This window comes from Physeter macrocephalus, chromosome 13 (assembly GCF_002837175.3).
Source record: "Physeter macrocephalus isolate SW-GA chromosome 13, ASM283717v5, whole genome shotgun sequence".
Classification (NCBI taxonomy): domain Eukaryota; kingdom Metazoa; phylum Chordata; class Mammalia; order Artiodactyla; family Physeteridae; genus Physeter; species Physeter macrocephalus.
In genome coordinates, this window is record NC_041226.1 from 46,249,935 (window position 1) to 46,257,705 (window position 7,771).

The window sequence follows — 7,771 nt, forward strand, 5'->3', positions numbered from 1 at the left end:
GACAGTAAAATTCAATTTAGAACATTAAAACTATCTTTCCCTACTAAATAAACCATAGGTGTCCCCTACACTTCTGACACTAATGTAATTATTATTAGCTTGCAATTCTTATCTGAGACAGTTATATAGATAAAGTAAGCCCTGAGTAGCATTAAATCGGCCAATTTGACATTCTTATCAGTAATGACCCTTACGTGGCTGTTTTGTTGTAGAATACGGTATGATTAAGTAATAGCAGGTGGGTCCTTACTGACATTAGTTATTTACAAGTCAATTATCCTTATTTTATCTGAGCTCTTTAGGTCATACATAATGAATATTTATTAACCTTTTGCAAATTCTCAAGATATATATATATGTACATATATATCTTAATATATATAAATATTTGTAGACTCCAGGCTATCACAAAAAATACGTTACAATGAGGTTATTTCAGAAAATTGAAGTCTTTTATGTAACCATAAATAAGTTTCACTCAGAGACATTTTTCTCAAAATGTTATTTGAAAATTAGAGTTTTATCTATTGACAGAGTGGTTTTCTAAAAAAAGAAAATTTCTCGTTATCTAAGGAACATTTCCCATGCTCACATTGGAACAAACTTTAACATGTTACTTTTCTTATCAGTTTATAATTTGATTCCTCATTGTTCTTTATATGTAAAATGGTGCTACTAATATTCTCTTCTTGATTATTTTATAGTGTTCTTGTAGTAATACTTTTAAATATAAAGGGGCATATGAAAACAGTTTGGAAATAAAATGTTTCTACTTTGAATTGGAAGATTAGAAGATTTTCATTTTAGAACTTGAAGCAATCACCCAGGAACTGGATTAGCAATTTTAAAAGCTTCATTTTAACAGATATTGTTAGTGAATTCCCCCTTTTAATTAGGAGGTCTTAAGGTTGCAATTTAGTTTCCCTGCTTAGGGAGCTACAATTCACAGGCACAGGTTTTAGTTCTCATATGCTATGACTGAGGTGAAGAGAAATGTCACACAGATTCCAAGTAAGGAACTAGATTTGAGCACTGAAAGTCACACCCAGTTTGGGAGAAAAATTTCTGAAAAATTCCTTATTTGGAGCAACATAGGAGCTAATTCCCATGAAAACTCAGGAATCTGCACCTAAATAAATATTTTGGATGTCCAGTGGTCTGGGCCATAACAACATATTCTGCATAAAAAGAGTTCTAAAATCTCGGTGGTCTACAACACACACATTTCTTTCTTGCACCCTGTGGAGTCGGTGTAATATCTCTGTTTCAGGCTGTAGATCAGGCTCAGATCAGCTCTTCATAGCTTTCATTTCAGGACTAAAGCTGAAGAAGCAATCGCTATTTATGATGTTTTTATTTTTCAAGGTGCAGAGCAGGATAGCTAGAGGGCAAGGCAAACCAGGCAAGTCCATACAAGCATATTTAAAGTGAGCTTACCTTCCACTGGACAAAACAAGTTACGTGACCAAGCCCAAAGTCAACGAGCCTGGGAATTCTGGCAAGAGCGAAGGTAAAGATAGAATTCTAAACACTACCGCAATACTGTTATCCCCTCAAAGGTGAAAGACAAGTTGGTGCACTTGTATGCTCCTAAGGACAAAGAAAAAGTCAAAATACTTGTGGTAAGTCTTTTAGGATCTCAGAGGCAACATATACATTACATTTGATGCTATGACTTTAAAACAATCTGAAACTGCCATCTTTCAGCGGGGTCATTGGTGAGAGAAAATTCTCTAGGAGTCTTTTGAATTTACTTCCTGTAAGCAAGGCACTGACTGCCCTTTATTCCAGGATAATCTTTCAAAGGATTTTTGTATAGCAAACAATGTTGGAAGTTAGAGATATTGTCTCTCTCTTACCTATATCTTATATTAATTTAAAATATCCTTATTATTTATTACTTTTATTTTATTACTTTTCAGAATTATATATAGGTCAGAGAGAGACAATATCCAATCAAGCTTGTTAATTACATTGTTCTTACAGATTTTTTTGTCTGCTTGACCTATCAACTACTGAAGAGAGGTACATTAAAATTATCTATTATGGGGCTTCCCTGGTGGCGCAGTGGTTGCGAGTCCACCTGCCAATGCAGGGGACACGGGTTCGTGGCCCGGTCCGGGAAAATCCCACATGCTCACGGCTAGGCCCGTGAGCCATGGCCGCTGAGCCTATGCGTCTGGAGCCTGTGCTCTGCAATGGGAGAGGCCACAACAGTGAGAGGCCCGCGTACCACCAAAAAAAAAAAAAAATTATCTATTATGATGGTACATTTGTCTGTTTTTCCTTGTGATTGTATCTCTTTTTGAGTTATGTGTTTTAAGGATACATCACTAGGTTCATAAAAGTTTAGCATTGTAATATCTTCCTGTTGAAATAAATGTTTTTGCTATTTACTGACTTGCTTTATAATAATGCTCTTTTTATTAGCCTTTTGCTGCAAAATTTCAGCACCCTCTGCTCACAAATTGACTCATCCGGTTCTAAGTTTCTTGTTGGAAACTGGTATAAACAAACACTGCAGGTGGCTCACAAAACCTCAGGCAGATATTTCTTTTATAGCTGAGGTCACAACAGTGACAATGTAATCCTGAAGTCTGAAGTTGTGATGATAGCTTCTTGATTCCCCAGATTTCAGAAGTGATAGAGCTTGGAGCTCCTTTGGGAAGTCAATTCGGAGACATTGTTCTGGCAGTCATTCCCAGATTCTATACTATATCACCCAACAATTTTAAACACCTAATTAATTCCCTCTGTTAAATTTCTTTCTTTTTAAACTATCTAGAGTAGATTCTGTCACTGAAACTCACATAATATAGTAACTGGTAACACCACTCTAGTGATTGGAATCTGGGCTTGATGCCTGGTTGGTCTTGAAAATAGCATATTCATTTATTTCCAGGTAGAGTGCCAGTAGTTTGTACATGAAAATTGCAAATAAGTTGCCTAAATTTTCCATCTTGATTCCCCTTTGGCAGACCAAATGCATGCTGCCACACCACCATGCTGAGAATGAAGAATGTAGTAAGACCATGAGAGTGAATGACTGTTTCATCCACTGGAAAGTTTAAAGCTGCTATAACGGGATAGGCTTTAAATCTTAAGTTCTTGACTAAAGGCATAGTAGAAAGAAGGACGTTTCTATGACTGCCCTAAAAGACAATCAGAACCAGAAGCTCTGGGTTGAGAAATTACAGCATATTCAGAGAGCCTTCTGTTATCTTAAATACTAATTGGAGCACACACTGGAAAAGAATTAAAGGCTGATATTGAGCATATTGATAGTTTAAAGGATTTATCTGATTCAGCTTGCCTTCAACCCCCCACCCCACCTGTCAGCGCCTGTAGGGCCTTCACCAGAGTCAGATGTCAGCGTTCCATGTCCCAGGGGACCCAACATTTACACATCATGAGAAATGCAAGATTATGCTAATATACATTGGCAAAAAATTTCAAAATATTGTGTGAGAGTCATTGATAGAATACAAGCCTCATTGATAGAATACAAGCCCATGAAAGAAAACACATAGATTTGGATTGGTTGAATTTATTGACGTGAAAATATATGTCAGACCTCTATGCTGTCCAATAGAAATGTGATGTGAACTCTATATATGTAATTTGACTTTTCTAGTAGCCACATAAAAAGTAAAAAACAATAGGGAAATGAATTTTACTATTATGTTTTATCTATCCAATGTACACAAAATACTCTCATTTCCAAACAGAATCAGTATAAAATATTAAACATATATTTTACATTGTTTTTACTACCTCTTCAAAATCCAGCATGATTTTCTACTTACAGTATATCTCAATTCCAATGGTAAGTTTTCATCAGAAATATTTGATTTGTTTAAATATAATAAACCTTATAGTTGAGAAAGTAGAATCATATCCCCCAAGATTTTCCAAATATACTTAAAAGTTTCATAACAGAATCAAATACCAAAATATTATTTTCCATTAGTATTTACATCAATTTTAACAAAACTAATTTATCATTATTGCAAGAATTGTTTTGACTTTGAAGCAAAAGCATATAATTTTCAAAATTACTTCTATCCGGGCTTCCCTGGTGGTGCAATGGTTGAGAGTCTGCCTGCCGATGCAGGGCACACGGGATCGTGCCCCGGTCCGGGAAGATCCCACATGCCGCGGAGCGGCTGGGCCCGTGAGCCATGGCCGCTGAGCCTGCGCGTCCGGAGCCTGTGCTCCGCAACAGGAGAGGCCACGACAGTGAGAGGCCCGCGTACCGAAAAAAAAAAAAAAAAATTACTTCTATCCAAGTTAAATAAATTCAATAATTCTTGTACCAAAATAACATTATTATTGATTTGTATAATGAAAAATTTTAATTAGCCTATCTAAGACACAAATAAGCTCTTGCTTTTCTTGGAACTTTAAATTTAGCTTGTTCATGAGCAGTATGATGTTGGTGAAATACGTAAATCACCCTGCCCTTTTTTCTTTGATGATCCAGTATATAGAAAGCATTTCTTTTGTTCCAAGAACATCTTGACTTGTAATGAATAGTACAATAAATCACAGTACATTTTTAATAGGTTTTAAAAGCTCTATTTTTTCTTCCCCTTTGATTTCTTTTTCCAAGAGGAAAGAGAAGGGAAAAAAAGGTGCAATTTGTAGTGATTGTCAAAAACCTCCATATATTCACACAATTTTATTTTTAAATAAATTATTTAATTTAATAAAATAAATTCCTATTTTTAAATTTGCAACGATAATTTTAAAAGCTCTCATGTGAGAATCTTCTCTTCAAGTGAAAGATCGGGAAAAAAAGTGAGATAGGGGATAACCAAGCTGTCTCAAAATGAAGAGATGTCTCAGTCAAAAACTAATATTACCCAGCAGAACTTCTATAAGTGTTCAAAAGTCTAGCATTTTTTACTTAAGGAGTTGGGATCAAGTCAACAAGCCCCAAATCAGTCCTTCTATATTAAAAAGAGACAAAGGGAGAGTCTAATGAGATTAAACTCGTAGCCACAGAGATGATGAGAGCCAGAGACCTAGGTCTGTAAGCAGCAACTCCCTTTGTTTCACGTTGAATACCCTCATCTAGTTATTAGTTCTTCCTCCAGTAATCTGTCAAACAATGAGGGACTGGAGTTTTAAAAGGTGCATGGCCACAGAAAGCAAGCTACTGCTGAGCCAGTGAAAAGGTGAGATAATGAGATTGACATTGCTGACATCAAAAACCTGGTGAGAGAAAGATTAGTTTACAATCAAATTACTCTCATATTCACTTACAGCCAAATAAGTAAAGAGGCCACCTGTATATTCCCCACGAGTAATGGTTGGGGAGACGATTATAATAACACATGTTTTAGGCAGAAAGGCATCCAGTGGAAGTTGCTAGACATACGGGTTGTTTGAGGCTAGGCAAGATTCTCCTAAATGAATGATTCACCCATAGTAATGACGCTAAGTCATTATTGAGTTTCAGTTTATATCTATTTTCATTTTTTCCAATCTGTTGCAGTGCTATTGAAGTGGCTGTATATTGTGTTACTGTTCTAAAATATTGTTTTAAGTACATAATTCTACTCCATTTGTGCCAGGAAATTGCCCAGACACCTTCATTAGAAATAAAGCAAATCTGTTCAACAGTACTCTGAACAGCAGGCACTATATGCTTTATGGAACAGAAAAGCTTTAACAAACCTTATCTTGTACAATATTCATTCTGCCTATGTCTGTTTATGTTCTCAAACTTCCTGAAAATGTGGGCGCAACAACAAAGTAGTGTTTAGCTACCCTCCTCTCTTGGCCAGGTGGTTGATTGCGTGGTTGGGCATCTTTTTTGCAGGTGGTATACAAAATCATATACACCAGCTGCTCAGCCTACTGAGTGATACTTTGCTAAATGACACAGCCCCAGCCATACATAACAACATATAATGATGCTACACTGATATCTTCACTAGATTCATTTAGCTCTGAAAAGAATTCTCTAAGAAAGACATTTCTGTGCCTTCATTTCTGTTTCATGCTGGGTAATGTTGGCAAGAATTATTCATGGCACATGTGAACAATTCAAAAAAATATATTGTAAAAAAACAACACGGCAGCTTTGCAGAGGTGTGCTATCCGCTTGATGACTTGGCACACTGCCCTTGGTGCTTGGCATGGCACCCTGGCGGCTGGCACAAGGGATGCTATATATCCCTGCCATTGGGCCTCTGCTATGCTACTTGCTGTGCACGATCAATATCGACCAACTGCATAAACAACCGGATGAACCTTGTATCTGAGGGATAGCAAATAGCATTTGAATCATTTTACATAAATCTGAAAATGTAATCGCGGTTGACATTCCTATTAGTATTATATCTGAGCACGATGATCATAATTGAGTAACATTAAATTTAATTTATTGAACAGCAGTCCACTGCCCGCTTTACTGTGACTATGATCTGTGTAATGAAACCAGCAGTACGAAAAATTCTCTCAGTTTGTACACTTCCTGGACAGCAGCCAAAGTATTTATTGCTATTTACGCAATTAATGGCTATATTGATTCTTTTTGTTTCCCCTAGTAAATAGTAAAGTTGTGCTATGTTTTCTTAGCTCTTCAAGGTTTGTTTCAGCTGTAATTAATGTGACTAGAAGAATAATACTCAATTGTTCTTAGTAACTGGTTTTCGTGTCTGTAACATTTGCAACTTACACATTGGTTTCTGGTTTGAGATGATTAAATTGATAGTGGCTCTATTGCCAAAATAGTCCCATATGCTGAAGTATGATTTATTAATGTTCAAAAATCAGAAGGTAAAACTTCACTAGCCAAAAGGCTGTGGTGGTTAATCATCTGTTCTTCCAGCTAATTCCATAATCCTCAAGGTGACAACCAATTCATCATGCTGAAATAGCAAATTCATATAAATCATATTTCCAAGTTCTACATGCAGTCAATAAAATACATTGCATATTTCCCATAAATTATGTGATATAATGTTAGTTTATTTTTCAAATTAAAAACTTTAACTACCCTATGTCTTTATCCATTGTGCCTATAAAGTAATGAGCCTCACATTGACGTATCTAGAAAATCACAGCATGCACAGGAAAGAAGGTTTGAAGTCTTCTGACTTGAGAAGAATTCATAGGAATAATAGACACTCCATCTCCCCTAAGGTAACCAAATGTTTGAATATCATTTCCTACTTTGTTCTCATTCCTTACTGGCTAGAATTCAAATATCTTTCTTAGTATATTTTCCAACTTGGAAGAGGGAGGTATAAGGAGGAAGTTCAGAATTAGCATCCTTTTGCATATGCTTGCTACTGAAGCAATTAGAATAATCTGCATCCCAGTGTGTATGCTCTTGTATTTTTCTTTTCTTTCAGTCCCACCCATCGCCCTAATATCAGGGGGTTAGAGTGAACACTTTACAACTCCTTTCTTTCTTTTTAAACTTCTTCTCTAAAATCTATTTAGTGTCCATAATAAGAACTTAAATATGGTAATATAGAGTTCCAAGCCACCTCAGTTGGTTACATGATTCATAACCATGGTTTCCTTCTCTACATAACAGAATTGTGGAGAGAAGAGACTTTCTACATTTAGTAGATACAATCCTTAAATTCTTAAATATGAAGTTTGGATGAGTCAGTCTAAATTTACTCTATTTTATAAATCAAAATAAATGTATTAAATTATGCAGCATTTCAGAACACTGAGTTCTCCCTACAGGAGGATCTGTCCAAACATACTTAGGGCTAGGAAATTCAGCAGGAAGAACATGATATTT